The sequence below is a fragment of the Protopterus annectens genome, chromosome 2.part0 (assembly GCF_019279795.1).
Source record: "Protopterus annectens isolate FY-2018-M chromosome 2.part0, PAN1.0, whole genome shotgun sequence".
Taxonomy (NCBI): Eukaryota; Metazoa; Chordata; order Ceratodontiformes; family Protopteridae; genus Protopterus; species Protopterus annectens.
The window spans coordinates 444,085,034-444,106,204 of record NC_056728.1 but is presented as its reverse complement, the minus strand read 5'-3'; positions in this window follow the sequence as shown (position 1 = coordinate 444,106,204).

Sequence of the window (21,171 nt, the reverse complement as noted above, 5' to 3'; positions counted from 1 at the left end):
ACTCAACTGCAGGAAGGACATGCAGACCCCACACAGAAGGCACTCCAGCCGAGCTCATCATGCAAAATCAGCTATTTAAATATGTAAGTATATAAATAGATAAACAGAATATAAGGTGGATGTATACATATAATTTATGTTAATAGTTTGCACTTTTGGGATTGGATGCTAATATTTTAAGGGTTGAAGATATAGATATGTGATCTTCAACCCTGGACTATTACATGAATCCAACCTTAACTGCCAAACCATTTCCCTAAATTCTAATCTAGTTTCCCAATCGGCCCCCCCCCCTCTCATTCTGCTTTAATTCCTCCAATACCCAGAATTTATAATCAGCCATTTTACATGTTAACAAATGTCTGTACAGAGCATTATTTTAATTTTTCCTATTAATATTGTACATATGCTCATATATATGTACTCTCAAATTGCATTCTGTCTTCCCAATGTAGTATGCCCAGCATACTTTACAGTAGGCTAAATACACCACTCCTTTAGTGTAGCAACTGGAGTATGACTTACTGCTAACTCTACAAGAAATACTGGGTATGTCTAGGTCTTTCATTCCTGCTATAAAGGGACACTGGGAACGCCTACCACATTTAAAGGTACCAAGTTTTGGACATGCCCCTTCCCTATTGTCTCCCCTTTTTTTTTCTAGTATGTTCTTTAGATTATAGTTCCTTTTGAAACTGTATCTAAGGGGTGTCTGAAAAAAATCCACCTTAGTGGGCATCCTACTAAACATATCCCAGGTGTTGTTGATACATTACTTCACCCACCCAATATTGGTATAGTGTGTCAGTGTCAAATATGGTAGTTGTGGTGTAACTTGTTCTGTCCCCACTAAACTCTTTCTGACACCATGTATATCCCCACTGGTCTACAATGGTAGGTACATAAATCCCCACCCTTGTACTATACTGCTTTTAATGGGATTAAGTGGTCCGGGTACCCTCTTTCACTAAACAGGATATGTACATATTCAATTTCATTCATGAAATCTGTTTTGTCAGATGTCATTCTTGCTATTCTAACCGTTTGTCCTTTTACAATATTACGTTTAAGGGTATGTGGGTGATCACTGTCATAATGCAGGTACGAGTTAGAAGTACACTCGCTCCTATATATGCCAGACCTAAATGCTTTATTGGTGTAGTCTTTGGATAACTTAACATCTAGATAATGGGTTTCATCCAAACCTATTTGTGTGTAAACTGTAGAAACCCCGTTGTGTGGTTCAGGTATTCCATAAAAACCTGGAATCAACTCATCAGTTCCTTGCCATAAAATAAATATATCATCCAAAAATCAATAATAACCAGTGATATATTTATCATACTCTGAATTAAATACAAATTGTTTTTCCCAGTGTAGCATAATAATGTTCACATATATGGGGGCACAGGAGGACCTCATGGCAACCACATCTGCCTGATGATACAGTTCTCCTTGAAAATAGATGTAGTTATATTTCAGTACCATCTCCATGATCTCTAAAACTAATCTGAACTCGTCTGGTGTTAGGAACCCAAATTCCACTAATATCTCCTCAAACCACGTTAAACCTATTGTACGGGGTATCACCGAAAACAAATATTTTACATCAATAGTCAAACATATGATATTATCTTTGTATTCAATGATTCTGATTTTGTTTAGAAACTCCTATGAATCAATGAGAATGTGTAGGCATCTAGAATAAAATTTAATTTTATGTCCACGTAAATTGCTAGTGGCTGTGTTTTTGATCACCGAGAGGTGATGATAGGTCTCGGTGATGGGTTGTCCACCCCCTTTTGTATTTTGGGATCCCAAAAATGGCCGGAATAACTGGCCTTGGTACCCTCAAAAACTGATATAACTGCATATCTATCAATCCCTGCATTAAATTGTTCTCCAGGGTTAAATCAATTTTCTTATAAGATATATTAAGTTAATTTCTAGATACCAATAACCAAAAATAAAGTGGTGTAAACTGCCCAAAATGACCAAAAACTCCAAAAGCAAGGTGCAGAAATGGAGATGATGTACAATCCACTATAGAGCTTTATTCAACCACCAAATCCACAAACAGTACGAAACAGAACGAAAAACGAACACTTGAAAATACATAACGCCTTAGATATTCCACCATGCGTTTTCATCTCATACATAGACTTCATCAGATGACCAGCCTGTTTCAGGAGGACCAATATATTAAATACAACCAATTAATCAGTTTATTATACAATTAAGTAATCTACCAATAAGTTATAAAAGTACTTAAGACCATAATTATACCCATACTTCAAAAAAGCTTGCTAAAATTTATCAAATCAACATTATAGTTCTTTATTCTTCTCAAATTAAAACCCATTAAATAATATTATTATAAAATCTTCAAAAAGTCATTATTTAAAAAAGTCATTTTTTAAAAAAAGTAGTTTCTAATATAAAAGTATAAATAAAATACAGGATATTCATTTTGTGCAGATCTGCGCCCTCTAGTGGCTATGTTTAGGTTATATTTCATATCCCTTTAGAGCTTAACAGATCTTAGCTTTAACAAAGGTTTAATAGAGATATAGTCGTTTAAACCTGGGGGGGGGTCACTTGCTTCTAGGGTTATCTGCCACCATAGCTCCCTGTATTCTATTTTATCTTCCCAAGGACCCCCCCCCCTCCAATATCATTTTTAATTTGTTCTGAGACCATAAAACCAAAACTAGCATCTGAACAGGTCCTAGTATGTTTAAAAAGAGCATTAGTTTCCTTTCCCACTGAAATTTCATAACTATATTCATAGATCCTTCTTTTTAATTTCCTTTCTGTCTTTCCCACACAGAAGGACCCACATGTCCTGCAAATAGCTAAATATATAATTCCCTTAGTCTCACAATTGTAATATTCAGAGCTATTTATCCACTTTTTTCTACTTTCCAGGTAGTAATTTTCTAAATTTAAAATATATATACATTGGGTACAATGGCCACATTTAGGTTCATAGGTTCATAGGTTCATACTAGGCTATCTGCCCAAGGGCATTTATATGTTCCCTTCTTACCCCTGTTATTACTACCTACTTGTTTGTTCTCTAAAATAGTTCTGATACAATGGGAATTCTTATAGATCACCTTTTATGGTATATATTTGGACATTGAGGTATATAAAGTAGGTACAAATTTTGAAACTAAAATATATAGAAAACCAACTTTCTGCAATTCCTTCTTGCATTTTGAAAGTGCACACCCTTTACATTGTAAGAAAAACATTGTGAAGGGACAATTTCTAAGGGGTTGCCGTATGACAAGTTCGGAAAGTGATTTTCTTAAGGAGTGTGAGTTACTACAGAAAATGTTTTTAGAGAGGGGCTACCCTCTGAATTTCATTACCCAAATAAAGGAAGAAGTGGAAAAAGGGAGAATTGACAAATTTAAACCCATACTAGGATGTAAAGAATACAGTAATATTTTTATCAAAGAAAAGTCTAGAGAGGATTTTAATCAGGCCTTAATACTAGGATACAATGTTTTAAATAGTAATGTTAAAAAGATTTTTTTAAGGGAATGGGACAGATTTGTTTCCCTCTCGGACATAGAAGATTTGTCAAATATACCACAAAAGGTGATCTATAAGAATTCCCATTGTATCAGAACTATTTTAGAGAACAAACAAGTAGGTAGTAATAACAGGGGTAAGAAGGGAACATATAAATGTGGCCATTGTACCCAATGTATATATATTTTAAATTTAGAAAATGACTACCTGGAAAGTAGAAAAAAGTGGATAAATAGCTCTGAATATTACAATTGTGAGACTAAGGGAATTATATATTTAGCTATTTGCAGGACATGTGGGTCCTTCTATGTGGAAAAGACAGAAAGGAAATTAAAAAGAAGGATCTATGAACATAGTTATGAAATTTCAGTGGGAAGGGAAACTAATGCTATTTTTAAACATACTAGGACCTGTTCAGATGCTAGTTTTGGTTTTATGGTCTTAGAACAAATTAAAAATGATATTGGGGGGGTACTTGGGAAGATAAAATAGAATACAGGGAGCTATGGTGGCAGATAACCCTAGAAGCAAGTGACCCCCCCCCCCCCAGGTTTAAATGACTATATCTCTATTAAACCTTTGTTAAAGCTAAGATTTGCTAAGCTCTAAAGGGATATGAAATATAACCTAAACATAGCCACTAGAGGGCACAGGTCTGCACAAAATGAATATCCTGTATTTTATTTATACTTTTCATAGGTTCATAGGTTCATACTAGGCTTTCTGCCCTAGGGCATTTATAAGCCTAGCCCAGAATGTGTTTGGCTTTCTCCACCCATTTTAAATTTATTTTGCTATGCCCATTTTCGAGGTTAGTATACTGTGCCTCTGTCTAACAGTGACACAGAAGTGATACCCGGGGTAAACCTACGATCTCCCATCCACTCATCAAGATTCCTCTTGAAGAGAGTCAATGAGGCACTCTGCCTAACCTGGACTGGGATTTTATTCCAGAGTGAAGGGAGCCTCTGGGTTATGAATCTGTCCCTCCAGCATGTCCTATTTATTTCAGTGCTGAGGTTCAAGTCTCTCGAGCGCTTAGCTCGATGGGATTTGGATTTTCTGAGGTGCAGCATGTCAATTAATTCTGGGTTGGACATGGCTTTATACGTCAGGCACAGATCGCCTCTGAACAGGCAGTATGCCACTGAGTAGAGCTGGAGTTTCTTTAACCGGGCAGCATATGGCATCTGTTTGAGCCCTTTGATCCTCTTGGTGAGGTACTTTTGGGGTCTTTCCAGTTGCTGCAGGTGTCTGGTAAGGTACATCCCAAAAGGGGCATTGTACTCAATTATGGGCCTGATGAGGGATGAGTAAAGAGGCACGATGACCTCCCCTGCTCTAGATGTGAATCCCTTCATGATTAGGTGGGCTATATAAAATGTTTTTCTAACCACTTTGACCACGTGGTTGTCAAATGAGAGATTGCTATCAACTTGGGTCCCCAGGTCCCTAATTACTTCTTCTGTACTTAATGGGTTACCACCTATGTGGTAATTTGTGGGCACTTTGTTTTTGCCAAAGGGGATGACTATACACTTTTTGGCATTTATCTTGAGGCCATGGCTCTGGCACCAGTTGTCTGTTTCTATGAGGCCCTTTTGGAGGATGCTTGTGTCGGCTGGAGAGTCGATTATGGTGCCCAGTTTGCAGTCATCTGCGAACTTGGTCAGCCACAGTCCTTCCATGTTGGCCTGTACCTCCGAGAAATATATACCGAACAAGAGAGGTCCCAGGACTGAGCCTTGTGGGACACCACTTGTAACTGGTTTGGAGTCTGACATGGCTCCAGCAATTCTAACCATGTGGATTCTGTCCTTGAGCCAGTTTGCAATCCATCTAGTGACATAGGGGTTTATATTTAAGCTGGTGAGCTTATCTATAATGTCCGAGTGGGGTATTGTATTGAAGGCTTTTGCGAGGTCCAGGTAGGCTGTGTGGACCACCTTCCCCTCGTCAATGGCCTTGGTGACTGTTTCAAAGAAATCAACCAGGTTTAAGAGGCAGGATCTGCCCTTAACAAAGCTGAACTGGGTAGGATCCAGTGTCTGTAGGTCCCCAATATCTTTATTTATGAGGTCCATGATGATCCTTTCCATAGCTTTGCAGACCAAGCTAGTCGGGCTTATGGGGCGATAGTTTCCAGGATCCGTTGAGGCACCACCTTTATGGAGAGGGACCACTGTTGCTGTACGCCACTCTTTGGGCACATATCCTGTAGTAAGGCTGAGATTGAACAGTAGTTTTATGTTTGGGTTTAGCTCTTCTTGGAGTTCATGTAGGATGCAGCCCGGGACACCGTCTGGTCCCAATGATGCTGTGTTTTTTGCTTTGGAGAGGGCGGCTCTTACCTGAGCATCTGAGATGTCAGGGGGGCAGCACTCTGCTGGGATAGATATTTGCCCTTTTGGTGGGGGGGGGGGGTTGCGCTAAACCTGTCAGCTAGGATGTTAGCAATGTCTGTGGGTTCAGTGTATTTTTTTTCATTTTGGACTAATTCTGAGCATATCTGGGAATTACCACCCAGGTTCCTAACATAACTAAAGAAAGCCTTGTGATTATCCTTAGTGTCCTGTGCAATTTTTCTCTCGAAGCTGGCCTTAGACAATTTTATGAGTGCCCGTAGTTTTTTGCTAATACTGATCAGTGATGCCTTCCCTTTTTGGGATTTTGCTCTATCATTTAGTAGCTTCCTCCTTCTAGTGTATAGTTTGTTTATGGCTGGGGTCCACCACACAGGACGTCTGCCTTTGGAGGATTGGGTCTTGGTTTTATTTGGGATCGCATGATCCATGCATTCCTGAAGGTGTTCATAGAATGCATTTATAAAGGATTCTGCGGTCTGGGCCGTATTTTCCACAGGCCGGGGCTTTGAAGGATCCCACCTCAGTTTTGAGGAGTGTGAAATTTGCTTTAGAGAAGTTTTTCACTGTGGTTTTCTGGGCAGGGGGTGGGGTCGGGATGTGAATATCCAGTGAGATTAGTTTATGGTCTGATCTTACCAGTGAGGGATACACTTCTGGTCTGGAGCATAGAGTCCCCATGTTGGTGATGATCAGGTCCAGTATGTTTTCCCCTCTTGTGGGAGTGGTAACAAGTTGTTCCATAGCATTTGAGTTTATAAATTCTAGGAACCTTTGGGCTAGGGTGTTGGAGCTAGAGTAATGCTCCCAGTCTATGTTTGGGTAGTTGAAGTCACCCAATATAATGGTGTTTGGAGAGACCTTCATATTTTCCAGTGTTCTCAGGAAGGCCGAGTGGGGTTCCTGGGTTTGGGAGGGTGGTCCGTAGCAGGCTATAAACTGGAAGGCAGTTTTACCCACTGTTAGTTGCACATGGATAGTCTCTGATGCTTCGTGCTTTGCCACCAACCTGGAGGTGTGGGTATCTTTGATGAATATCGATACTCCCCCTCCTTTTGTGGTTCGGTCCACGTTTTGGGGCCAAAAAGCATGGTATGAGGTATAACCTGGTAGTGCTGGGGTGCTCTTGGGACCCCTGAACCAGGTTTCTGTTACTGCACAGATATTGATGTTCTCCATGCTAAGGAGAGTTTCGAGTGCATGCATCTTGAGGTTTAGACTTCTGGCGTTGAGTAGCATTACTCTTAGTTTCTTATCCCTTGTGATAGCTATGGAGGTGGGTTTGTCTTTTGAGCCTTGCCTAAAAAAGGCACTATGGGAGTAGCAAGAGCCTTTGCCAATATCCGAAAGCCCAGGGGTGACAGGTGCAAGCCGTCCCTAGTGAAGCATCGTGGCTTGTCGGGCATATCATCCCAAGCTGACAGGCATTGGATCCCCTTTGAATGACACCAGTACTTAAGCCAATTGTTGAAATTGATAATCTTGTCTTCATATTGTGGCATCATTCTTGGTGAGGGTAAGATGCTACTCAAGGTCAGGGTCATACCGGCCTGGGCTACATGCTCAGAGAGCTCCTTTATGTCTTTTTTCATGTAGTCCAGGGAGGTACGTCTCAGGTCATTCACACCAGCATGGACAATGACTGAGTCATATTTGTACTTGCCTTGGAGTGACCTGAGTGCTTGTGTTATGTGGTGGATCCTAGCGCCCGACAGGCTGCTCACCGTGACCCTCTCCTTGTTCAGCCTGGTGAGCGGGACGTCAGTGTGCCTGACGATAGAGTCACCTATTACAAGTGTATCAGGTGTGTTGTTTAGTCTTAAGGGCTGTGACTGTTCGGCACACTGGCTTTGTGAGATATGTGTTGCACGTGTTTTGTTTTGGGGTAGCGGTTGCTTGGGTGTCTGCTTTGGAGGTCTCTGCTGCTTAGGCAGATCTTTATTTAGAGCCTCCGAGTATGTTTTTGTGTGATTATGTGGTTGGTTTGCTGTCGTGGTAGGTCTATGTGAGACTGGAATTGCAGTGAGTGTGGTTTCCTTCTCCTCCTGACTGGTTATGCCAGTACTGAGTTGAGAGAGCTTAGCCTCCAATTTGGCTATATGGTTGCATCTCTCACATGTGTTGGAATTTGTTGGGAGGAGGAGAGGGTTGTCTGTGTACATGAGGCAGTTGTATCATTGCCTCAAGATTCCCAGATTCACCAGCTGGACCGGAGAGGAGATTGACAACTGACCTTTGGACATGCTAGAATAATATTGGGAATTCCTTAATAATTGAAAACAAGGGCCAGTGGGGAGTGAGGGTGTAGTGCTTTTAATTTTAGTGCTGACTTATATAATTGCTTTAGTGAGCAAGTGCCAGGTAACTTAAGTGCAATGTGTTACAGGTAACTTAAATGCAAAAATGACAAACAGTAACTTTCTTTCAAGTGAAACAAGGAAATAAGTACAGTAAACAATGCAGATATCACTAGTGATCCACAGAAGCGCTGAGAAGCTGCGTATTAGGTGGAATTAGCGTTCCAGGGAAATAACAAGCAAACAAACAACAAGCATATAAACAAAGCTAGATTCAGCAGGCCTGGATCTAGTCTATGCTACAGCACACAAGGTGTACCAATTTCAGTAAGATACAGTTCAAATATTCAGGCACTATAAACCTTTAACCAGAAATTCCCAGCTCAGAAGGGCAGAGTCCAGCCTCTTCTCCCACAAGAGTGCAGACCACGAACCTTCTTAATGTAAAATAACTGGCCTGAAGCCCAAGTGCTTAAACCAGAACTAATACTCTTTAAGAATAACAGACACTGGGCTCTCAATCAGCAGTTCCCAACTTAGAAGGATGAAAGCTACCTGTCCTGCCACCACAGTGCATGCCACAAACCTTCCTAATGTAAAACAACTGGTCTGAAGCCCAAGTGCTTAATCCAAAAGACTTAGAATGATAGCTACACTTTAATCAAGTTACTACCAAGCAGTAATAAATACAATTGAATACTTTAGAGAATGCCTGGATTAGTGCTCAAGTTACACAAACAAAGCTATATCCAGCAGGCCCGAATCCAGTCTATGCCACAGCAAACAAGGCGCACCAACTTCAGTAAGAAGCAGTTCAGATATGCATGCACTATAAGTCTTTAACCAGAAATTCCCAGCTCAAAAGGGCAGAGTCCAGCCTCTCCTCCCACAAGAGTGCAGACCACGAACCCTCTTAATGTAAAATAACTGGCCTGAAAGCCCAAGTGCTTAAACCAGAATGAATACACTTTTAGAATAACAGACACTGAGCCCTCAATCAGCAGTTCCCAACCTAGAAGGATGTAAGCTACCTGTTCTGCCACTACAGTGCAGACCACAAACCCTCTCAGTGCAAAACAACTGGTCCGAAGCCCAAGTGTTTAAACCAAAAGGCTTAGAATGAGTTACACCAAGCAGTAATAAATACAACTGAGTACTTTTAAGATGATGCAAAAGTAAAATAAAGTAGGTAGAAACACAAGTACAGTAAAAGCAGATGAATTTTTTTTTTTCTGAACAAGTGCTGAGATCAAAGAAACAGATTTGAGTGCTGAAACTAGAAAACTGGCTAGTTATAAGAAAAAAATAAGCTAGAAGGCTTCCCTCCAACACAGAAGGGCTTGGGGGCTCAGAAGCCTACAAATAGTCTATACCACTTAAAAGGAAAGGCAGGAAACAAGCTTAAATTTTTTTTCCTGTTTCCCAGATGCTCTCTTTGTACACAGTAGGAGTGCCTGAAATCAGAATATGATCTCACTGCACTCAGTTGAGTGAGCAAATGAGATGGGCCCAGAAGGAGTATCCAAACACAAATTTACAAGAGGGGCGGGCAGTTTCAAGACCACTAAGATTAACACCAAAACAAAAACAGGGAGGGTGGCTGGGACTAACTGAAGAGCAGAGTCAAAATTTCCAGTTCAGTTAATATTCCTGCAACACAGTTAAAATCAATTTAAATACTGTATTTTTTGAAAAAAAGTGCAGATAAAGGTACTTAAATTCTCTTATACGTCCAGTTGAATACAGCTAGTTCTTAGCCGGCCAAAGCTGAGGTTTTTAAGCAGAAAATATTTCACACTGTACCACTTAAATAGGCAAGGACAGGAAATCAAAGAATGTGGCTACCCCCACACCTGTAATTACTAGCAAATAACAAAATTCAGCATACACTGACTAACTTCCAGTTCAGTTAATATTCCTGCAACACAGTTAAAATCAATTTAAATACTGTATTTTTTGAAAAAAAAAGTGCAGATAAAGGTACTTAAATTCTCTTATATGTCCAGTTGAATACAGCTAGTTCTTAGCCGGCCAAAGCTGAGGTTTTAAGCAGAAAATATTTCACACTGTACCACTTAAATAGGCAAGGACAGGAAATCAAAGAATGTGGCTACCCCCACACCTGGAATTACTAGCAAATAACAAAATTCAGCAAACACTGACTAACTTCCAGTTCAGTTAATATTCCTGCAACACAGTTAAAATCAGTTTAAATACTGTATTTTTTGAAAAAAAAGTGCAGATAAAGGTACTTAAATTCTCTTATACGTCCAGTTGAATACAGCAAGTTCTTAGCCGGCCAAAGCTGAGGTTTTTAAGCAGAAAATATTTCACACTGTACCACTTAAATAGGCAAGGACAGGAAATCAAAGAATGTGGCTACCCCCACACCTGGAATTACTAGCAAATAACAAAATTCAGCAAACACTGACTAACTTCCAGTTCAGTTAATATTCCTGCAACACAGTTAAAATCAGTTTAAATACTGTATTTGTTTTAAAAAAAAAAGTGCACATTAAGGTACTTAAATTCTCTTATACGTCCAGTTGAATACAGCAAGTTCTTAGCCGGCCAAAGCTGAGGTTTTTAAGCAGAAAATATTTCACACTGTACCACTTAAATAGGCAAGGACAGGAAATCAAAGAATGTGGCTACCCCCACACCTGTAATTACTAGCAAATAACAAAATTCAGCAAACACTGACTAACTTCCAGTTCAGTTAATATTCCTGCAACACAGTTAAAATCAATTTAAATACTGTATTTTTTGAAAAAAAGTGCAGATAAAGGTACTTAAATTCTCTTATACGTCCAGTTGAATACAGCAAGTTCTTAGCCAGCCAAAGCTGAGGTTTTTAAGCCTATTAGAAACTACTTTTTTTAAAAAATGACTTTTTTAAATAATGACTTTTTGAAGATTTTATAATAATATTATTTAATGGGTTTTAATTTGAGAAGAATAAAGAACTATAATGTTGATTTGATAAATTTTAGCAAGTTTTTTTGAAGTATGGGTATAATTATGGTCTTAAGTACTTTTATAACTTATTGGTAGATTACTTAATTGTATAATAAACTGATTAATTGGTTGTATTTAATATATTGGTCCTCCTGAAACAGGCTGGTCATCTGATGAAGTCTATGTATGAGACGAAAACGCATGGTGGAATATCTAAGGCGTTTATGTATTTTCAAGTGTTTGTTTTTCGTTCTGTTTCATACTGTTTGTGGATTTGGTGGTTGAATAAAGCTCTATAGTGGATTGTACATCATCTCCATTTCTGCACCTTGCTTTTGGAGTTTTTGGTCATTTCTAGATACCACTACATACCTGTTGTCAGAATTCAATATGTCCAGCATTTTGGCCGTGTAATCCCATTGTTCCATTAAAATTACCCCACCCACTTTGTCTGGTTTTGTAACTCGAATTTTATCATTTGCACTCAACTCCTAAGTAACTTTCTTTCGATAGGTTAGAACAAACATCCTTATTTTTCCCATATCCATTTCTAATCAAACTGGCTATACACATTTCAAAATTTTGTAAATCCTGTTGTAACGGTGGGTTAAATGTACTTCTCTTTGTCAACTTGGTACCTTTAATAGTGTTAACACTACCTTTAAATATATATTCCAAATTAAATGTTCTTGTAAATAATTTTACATCCAAGATTATATCCTCTAATCTTGGTTCCATAACTGGTACAAAAGTGAAACCTTTTAAAAAAATGTGAAAAATAACTCATCCATAGGTAGGTCTGTATAATGATATATATTAAAATTCCTTTGCATGTGAATAACCTTCCCAGAATTATGCTTCTCAGAATTGACCTCAAGTTCCATATTTGGGGTCAGATCTAATTCATCCCCATATATGTTTCCAAGACTCATTTGGGTAATAGTACATGGAGGGGGATAACACCATTACATCCTATACCTGGTTTTCTCATACTGGTGTGGGTGGTAATTCCCAGTTACGTCCGCATATGATGGTTGGTGTGATAGGTTTCTTATTCTCTCTGACCTCCTGGGCCATCCACCCCTAAAGGGCTACCCATTCTATTGTTGGTTTCCTCATACTCTTGATAGGGAACATTGTTGTCAGTGTATGTAATATTCCCCCTCTCCCCATGTAATCTTCCTCATCCCAGGGTCCATGGTTAATTTTCTCATTATACCTGGAATAACATCCTAGTCCCTCTTCCATAATTAGTGTTGTTGTCACAATAATAGGCTCTACCCTGCTCGTATTCCTACAGGTCTCTTTCTAGTTTGGTGACCTTCCTTTTGTAGTTTTATGCATCAACTTATTGACATCTTGTAACACCCTATAATAATCATTTTATACTCTGCAACATTAAATAACAAATCAGCACTTATTTCTCTATTAAGCATGTCAATATTTGTCTTACATTGTTCCATTAAAATCTCATTATTGTGTACCATAGCTTTTAATATTGAAATGCCACAATCTTTTAAAATACTCATCACAGTTTTAAAAAATTCAGAGTTCTTTACAGTGTTATTAGGAAACTTGTTTAACCTCAACCCTTTCAGTACATTTTTTGATCTATACACCTTTTAAGATACCAATTGTCCAGTGCTAACATTTTATATTTAGATAGATGTGTTTTTAAAGTCTTACATTTTTCCTTGTAAGTAGATGTAGACTTCCGATTCTTCAAATCATCAGTTCCCGTTTGCAAAAACAATTTGTCCAGCCATTGGTAAAAATCCAATTGAGCATAGTCATTTAATTGTCCGGACACCTTTTCCCCTTCTTTCTCTTGGCTAAAGTTCTTCTGTGAATGGTAATTAGGGCCGTTGGTGGTTTGCGACCTCAGCTGGGCTCCATTTTTCCCCATAGACATAGATGGCTTTTCCTCACTGGTGTCTAACATGATCACAACCTCTGGCATCCGCTTAGGACTGCTTTGTGCACATGCAAGTGTAGCTCCAGAATCGGATATCTGCATATAAGCCTGCAAATGGCTTTGAATAACCCTTATGAGTTCACTCAAAAGCAAACTGTTTTCCATATCTCTGGGGGACTCCTCGGCAGCCACACAATAACAAATAACCAGTAATCCAGACAATGGCAAAACGAACAGCAACAAACACAAAATGAGAAACAGGCTTCCAATAAAGGCTGTCCCTCTAAATGTTCCTCTTTTCAGAGGAACAACTAGTCAAAAGCACTTCACCCAAGCACACACGGATAAATTCAAAACGTAGATGTTTATTCCACACAACAAAATACAATTAAAGAAAATAAATATATAAAATGAATGGATTAAGTGCTTTCACTCCCTTCAGGAGACTTCATCAGAATAAACTTCTACAAGTGCTTTACTCGTTTATATCACTCAACAATACATATCATTGGTCAAGCCATATATTTATTTTCTTTAATTGTATTTTGTTGTGTGGAATAAACATCTACATTTTGGATTTATCCATGTGCATTTGGTGGAAATGTTTTTGACTAGTTGTTTCTCTGAAAAGAGGAACATTTGGAGGAGTTGCCTTTATTGGAAGCCAGTTTCTCATTTTGTGTAAAGTGAGTCTTGACCTTGCCTGGAACTGTTTTGTAATTGTGGGTATAACAAAAAGTGACAGCATGAGGCAACCATTTTGAAATAGTCTGCTTTGGCATATGTTGCCCTTTTTTCTTACCTTCACAAGAAATGAACAACTGATCAGACATCCTGAAAGAATTTTTGTGTTGAGATAGAACCTGACTTGTCTGTGGATATCGAAGGCATGGAGTATCCTATCTCCGTCATTTTAAGTTCTGGAATGAAGACAGGGAGATAGATAGGTTGGCTCAAAGTAAACTCTGAAAACAATTTAAGCATAAATAAAGGAACAGTTCTTAAGGAAACCCCATCTTTGTGTAAAATGAGACAAGGGTTGACCCACAATGAGAGCTTGCAACTCAAGATACTCTTCCTGCAGAGGTCAGACCAATTACTAAGACTGTTTTCCATGTTAAGAACCATAAGTCAGCCTGATGAGTTGTTCAAACGAAGCAACATTTAAAACTTTCTAACACAAAATTAGAATCCCAAGGAGGGATCAAATGTTTCCTAGGAAGCTTCTTCTGCAACACCCCTTTCCAAAACAGTTTGACATGAGGTTGCATTGAAAGAGGGAGATTCATGGGTAGACACACTGAAATGGCTAAGTGAACCTTGATTAAGGAGTAAGACAGTCCACAGGATAGTAACTCACACAAATACCTTAGAACCAGAGAAACACTTGCCCTAAATCGGTACTTTTCTGTTTGCTAATATATAATTTTCTAGTAGTAGACTTTCTTGCTTCCATTAATACCCACTGCCCATCCTCGGGGAAAAAAAGGTAATCGAAAGCTAATACAATTCTACTATTCAAGCAATTAGTTGTAGTTGTTTGGGGTCAGGATGTATCAAACTTCCCTGATATCATGTGGGTAAATCCAATCTGTAAGGAAACTTATGTTAATTGTCCCTGGCCATTGTTAAAAGGAGAACCACTGTTGCCTGGGCCAGAAGTGAGTCACCACAGTTATCTTTGGAATAGTTCTTCTGAATCTTCAGAATGACCTTGGATAATAGTATTAAGGGTAGAACAGCATACATGAACATTCCTGTCCAAGGAAAAGAAAATGCATCTATTTTCCAGGCCTTCTTGTATGAAGTCTTGGAGCAGAATTTTGCCAACTGATAGATGTGAGTGCAGGCAAATAGATCTGTTTGAGGTGTTCTCACAATTACTCGAACATCCTGATTCAATTTCTATTCAGGAGATTCTGTCCTGGTCCTACACAACCTGCTTATCAAACAATTTTGCTCATTTGACATGTGACTCCAGTAGATTGAGATTGTGCTGAAAAGCTACATCCTAGGTTTCCATAGCTGATCTTCAAAGAGGATATGATCTGGTTCCCTTGCCTGTTTAAGTACCATATTACTATGTTGTCTGTAAACACTAGAATATGTCCAAAAGACCACAGATGGTTGAGAGAAACTAGAGTATTTATTAAGAACCGTTTCGTTTATGCTTATGTGCTTTAGTCTTTTGTTCCAAAGACCCTGCACTTTTATCACCATTGACACTGCTCCCCAGTTAAAGTCACAGACATTGGTTGTGACTGTGCTGAAGCAGGAAGAGAGAACAAGAAACAGGAATCTTTGAAATTTGGTGTCTCCACCACAAAATTTTCATTTTTACAAATTCCAAAACTGGAATTTGGAATATCGGGGGATGTTGATACTGGAGCAAAAGAGATTTCAGTTACCACTAGATTTTTATCATGTGGAGTTTTGCAAGAGGTATCATAACTATCACAGATGACATAAGACCAAGAATCCTGAGGAATTTCATAGCAGAGACAGTAGTCTGAGAATAAAAACTCAGGAATAAATCTAAATACAGATCTACTTTTGTTTTCCTATGGTAGAAAAGCTATTTGAAATGAGATGGCCAGGAGACACCCAAGGAAAACAATCCTGTGAGAAGGAGTCAGACAAGACATCTGTAGGTCCTCTTGCCTTTGTAGGAGATTCCATGAAAATTTCCTGACACTAAAAAGACTCTGCAAAGATAAGAAAGTTGTCTAAATATGGAAAAATGTGAACGCTTTGCAGTCTGCAGTTGGCTGTCACAGCAGCCATATACCTTGTGTACACTACTGGAGAAGTAGATATACCAAAGAGTAATGCAGAGGACAGATAATGTGATCCAGACACAGAAAATCTTAAGAAACATCTAAAAATCTGTATCTGCAGGAATGTGATGATATGCATCACTTAAACTAAATGTCACCAGAAAACTCAAATGGGGAATAAGAGGTAACAAGTTGTGAAGAGACAGCATTTTGAACTAGAGAACTATCACAAATTGATTCAGAAAAGAACTTGTTGCCAAGAAATTCCTTTCTTTGTCACCAAGAACAACTTGAAATAAAACAATTCCCTTAATTGAAGAGGAGGGAAAGTTTCTACCGCCCCACGAGCATGCATAAGCAGAATAACAGAAGGGAAAAGAAAGAACAGTCTGGTATAGTGGATGAGGAGGAATATGCCAAAAAGGAAAGAGAGATTCCCACTGCCATCAATAATTTTGGTGGATAACTCTAAGAACCAATCTGTCTAGTTGAAAACAAATATGGTGGAAAATAGGAAAAACTGGAGGTTAAGTGCTTCTGGGAGGACTAAAGGATTGTCAGGGTGAGGGGGGACAGGAAATCCTTTATATAGTCATTCAGACTTATTAGACTATCCTTTGCGCTGGGGAGTTCCTGTTTTCTTTTGGAACACATTTAAACACTTCATAGGTTCATAGGTGTTTATTAGGCTAATGACCACAGGGGACATTTTAAGCCTATCCATGCATTCCAAATATCTGACAAGCTCTGATACCATTGATAAGTGTGAGCAGGGGATTGGGAGATGAAACATTTACAAGCAGGGGCCTGGCAGATGAAATATTTACAGGTTGCCTGTGTCCATTAGGCACACAGGTGCCAAACCAGGGATGAATTTCCTGTTCCCCATCCAATGCCCAAGTTGCACTTGAATTAGGTTAGGGAGGAACTCTGCTTCACATGGATGGGGAGCCTGTTCCAGAGACAGGGTAGTCTTTGGGATACATACATGTCTCTCCAGCAGGTCCTACATATAAAGCAGGCAAGGTTTAAGTCTTTAGAACTGGTAATTCTGGTGTTGTTTGTTCTATGGATATGCAGGAGGTCCATCAGAGTGGGGTCTGACAGTGCCCTGTATGCCAGCCATAGGTCTCCCCTCAAAAGCCTGCAGGTGACAGAATACAGGGATAGGGCCTTGAGGCATTCTGCATAGGACATTTTACTTACACCCTGTATTCTTTTAGTGAGGTACCTCTGTGGATGTTCCAATTGCTGGATAAGCCTGGTTAGGTACATACCAAAGGGGGCACTGTACTCAATGATAGGTCTGATGAATGCCTAATATAGTAAAACAATGTCTTCCTTGGACTTAGATGCCATATCTTTGTTTATAAGTTGCACAACACAGAATGATTTCTTCACTACTGTAGACATGTGATGGTCAAAGGCTACATTACTGTCAGTGTGTGTCCCTATGTCCCTGACTGCTAGGTCAACTCTAAGGGGTGTGTTCTTAATATGATAGTTACCAGGGGTGGATGACTTCCTGAAGGATATTATTATGCACGTCTTGGCATTTAGTTTTAGTCCATGGCTCTGACACCAGTTGTTTGTGTGTGTCAGCCCCTCCTGGAGAACATTTGTCAGTGTGGGATTCAATAGCAGCTCCCAATCTGCAATCATCTGCAAATTTAGTCATCCAGAGACCACTGACATTGGCCTTGACTTCAGAAAAGTAAATGCCAAAAAGGAGTGGTCCAAAGACTAATCCCTGAGGGACTCCACTTGTGACTGGCCTCTTTGTAGAGGAGGACTCCCCACTTCTAACTTCCTGGGTCCTGTCTGTGAGCCAGTTGGCTATCCACCGGGTGACATACAGGTTTATACCTAACCTCTTGAGTTGTCAACAATGCTCCAGTAGGATATTGTGTCAAATGTCTTGGCCAGGTCAAGTTAAGCAGTGTGAACCAGTTTGCCCTCATCCATTGCTTTGGCCACCTTCTCAAAGATATCCACCAGGTTGAGTCAGCAAGACTTGCCCTTGACGAAAACAAACTGGGTTGGGTTCAGTGTCTGGAGGTTTACTATATCAATACTGATAATTTCCATGATAATTCCTTCCATGGCTTTACATATAAGACTAATGAGACTTATAGGTCTGTAGATGGCTACCTTTGTGCAGAGGGATGACTGTTGCTGTTCTCTATTCATGAGGCACAAAGTCTGTTTGGAGGCTACAGTTAAATAGCAATTCCAGAGGGCCTGATAGGTCATGTTTCATGCTATTTAGAAAGCATACTGGGATATTTTCTGGGCTCACTGATGCAGAATTCTTCACCTTAAGGAGAGCATTAAGGCCCTTTTCCCTAGTGATAGTGGGGAGAGTTATACTTGATGCTATTTCCTGAAGCAAGGTTGAGGGGAACAGAGGAGTAAAGATGGAGCTGAATTTATTGGTCGGTAGGTTTATTATATATATTCTGACTCAGTATGGTTGACTCCATTTACGATGAGCTCTGCAGACAACTGTGTATTGCCTTTGAGACTGCAGACATAGCTATTTCAAAGTTGGCTTTGGTAGACTTTATTTGTCCTGTGAGTTATTTGTTTAGTTTGATAAGAGTGCTTTTATCCTGCTTGGTGCTGCACCTCCTAAGTTTTGCCATGATTTTCTTCCTTCTGTTATACAGCCTTAGTTCTGTACTTCTTACTGGTGAGTACAGCTGCCTCTATGCAGCTATTAACATGCTCATACAGGGTTTCTGTGAATAACTCTGCATATGCAGCAGTGTTTTCATGGTTCACGAGGGCTTGAAATTTTGCCAGGTTATCACTTAATAGCTGGAAGTTAGCCTTAGAGTAGTTCCTAAATATTCCAGGTTTAGCTGGGGGTCCAGGCTTTGTTTTTACTTCAAAGGAGACCATTTTGTGGTCTGACCTTACCTGGGAAGACATTACAGTAGGGGACTGCAGCACTCTCCCATATTAGTGTGGACCAGAACCAGTATGGTTGCACTCCTGGTTGGTGCACTGACAATCTGGTCCAGGGAGTTTGTGTTTACAAAATCCAGTAATCTCTGTGCCTGTTTGATGTCGTATATGATTCCCAGTTAAAAGTAGGGTAATTACAGTAACCCATATATATTGTATTAGGTTGGCTGGTGAGTGTTTCCAATAAGTTTAAATACATGGTGTGGGTTTCCTGGGTCATAAAGGGGGACCTAAAGCTTGAAAGTAAATAGTATTGGATTTTGCCTACTGTGACTTGAATGCAGAGCAGCTCCAGTGCATTGTCCTGTTTGACCAGCCTTGAGGTATATTTATTTTTTACGTAAACTGAGACACCTCCACTTTTAGTCCCCGTCTGTGTAATAGCTGGTCTAAATGTGTGAAAGGCATTATAACATTGCACTGTCAGTGTGCTCTCCATGGTTTTAAATCATGTCTCAGTGACCGCACAGACATCAGCATTTTCTAGGGTGAAGACAGCTTCTAGGGTGTGCCCCCCCACCAAAGATGTGTCCTACCAACTGATACTTTCTCAGAACTTATTTATTTATTTATTTATTTTATTTTACATTTGTTAACCGGGCTGGTCTAACTGGATACATATCCGTTTTCAGTAGAGGCCCGAGGAGAAAAGCTCCAATACACAATAGAAGTACATATTTAAATTGCAAGATTCAAAGTATTGTTACAACAAGAGAATACAGCTTACATATGCAGGAATGAAAATTTACATAGATGTTATATAAGACTAAAGGACAGACAGGAAATTATACACAGAACATTGATTTCGTTAAAGATACTGAAAAATAGACTGAAATCAGAGATTTTCCTTATTACTAAAAGGAAAGAGAAATTTTAGAGATCTGCAGTTAGGAAATGGGCTAGGGAAGTGGACCTAGAAGTAAAGAGATATGTAGTTAGTCAGGTTCTCGACATGGGCATGTCCATTGTGTGGAGAGATATTCTTTAAGGTTAGCTTTGAAATGATAGAGCAAGAAGTAAGTCTAAGGTTGTTTGGCAGGGAGTTCCACTGCTTGCCAATGGAATTTGCATAAAGGGCATCCCCACCTGAGTTTTTGCTTTAATGGTTAGGATCTGGATGCTGTTTGATGATCGGAGACTATTGAGGTTAGTATATGGAGTTAGAATTTTGCACAGTGAGGGAGTTCTATCAGGATGGTTGATAATTTTATAAGCTTCGGCGAGTTGGCTAAGTTTGAGGAGATTTGGCAGTTCCAACCAGCCAAGTCTTCACAGATTAAGGCAATGATGGGTTCGATAAGGGGAACCTGTAATAAATCTGGCAATGTGGTTATAGGCAAGAGAGAGCATGTTAAGTTCACGTTTATTGAGAAAAGAGAGGATCCGCGAAGCATAGAGGAGGGAAGAGAGGAGATGGGTACGAGCAATAGTTAATTTGGTAGTGGGAGTTAGGAAGTTTTTAATTCTGTACATAGATCCTAGTTTTTTGTTAACAGACTTTACTGTTTGGGTAATGTGTATGTCAAATTTGAGCTTATGATCAATAGTGACACCTAGCAGTTTGGTACTGGTGACAGGGGTTATGAGGGTCCCATTAGTGGATTTAATATGAAAGGTTGTGTTGTTAGTGTTTGGGAGTTCTTTACCTAGAGGTGAGAAGACGTTGGGGAAGAAAAGTAATAGTTTGGTTTTAGATGGGTTAAGTAGAAGTTTTAAGTCAGTGAACCATTTTTCAACTAGTGCAAAACAATGTTGTGTGGTCATTTGGAGATTCGAGAGGGAGACGTCGGAGCAGATTAAGGTGGAGTCGGCGTATTGTATACAGGTGGATTTAGGGATGATTGATTGAAGGTCATTTATGAAGATGGAAAACAGAAGTGGGCCCAGTATTGAGCCCTGAGGAACGCCTATGGTATTCGGGAGCAGTCCCGATATTCTGTTTTGCCATAGGACAGCTTGTTGCCTACCAGTGAGGTAGGAATTGAACCAGTTTAGTGCTGGAGTGTCCAGACGTAGGGTTTCAAGGATGTTGAGAAGGAATTGATGATTGACCATATCGAATGCTTTTGATAGGTCCAGAAAGAGGGCAGATGATATGAGTTTGTTATTGCGATTGTTGTTGATTGAGTCAATAAAGGAAAGGAGGGCAGTAGTTGTACTATGGTGCGGACGAAAACCATGCTGGGCATTGGACAAGAGATTATTAGAGGTCAGATAGTGAAGAAGTTGTTTGTGGATGCATCTTTCCATGATTTTCGCTATGGGGACAGGATGGCTATTGGTCTATAATTTGACATTTCCAGGAGGTACCTCCTTTGTGAAGTGGAATGATATAGGAAGTCTTCCAG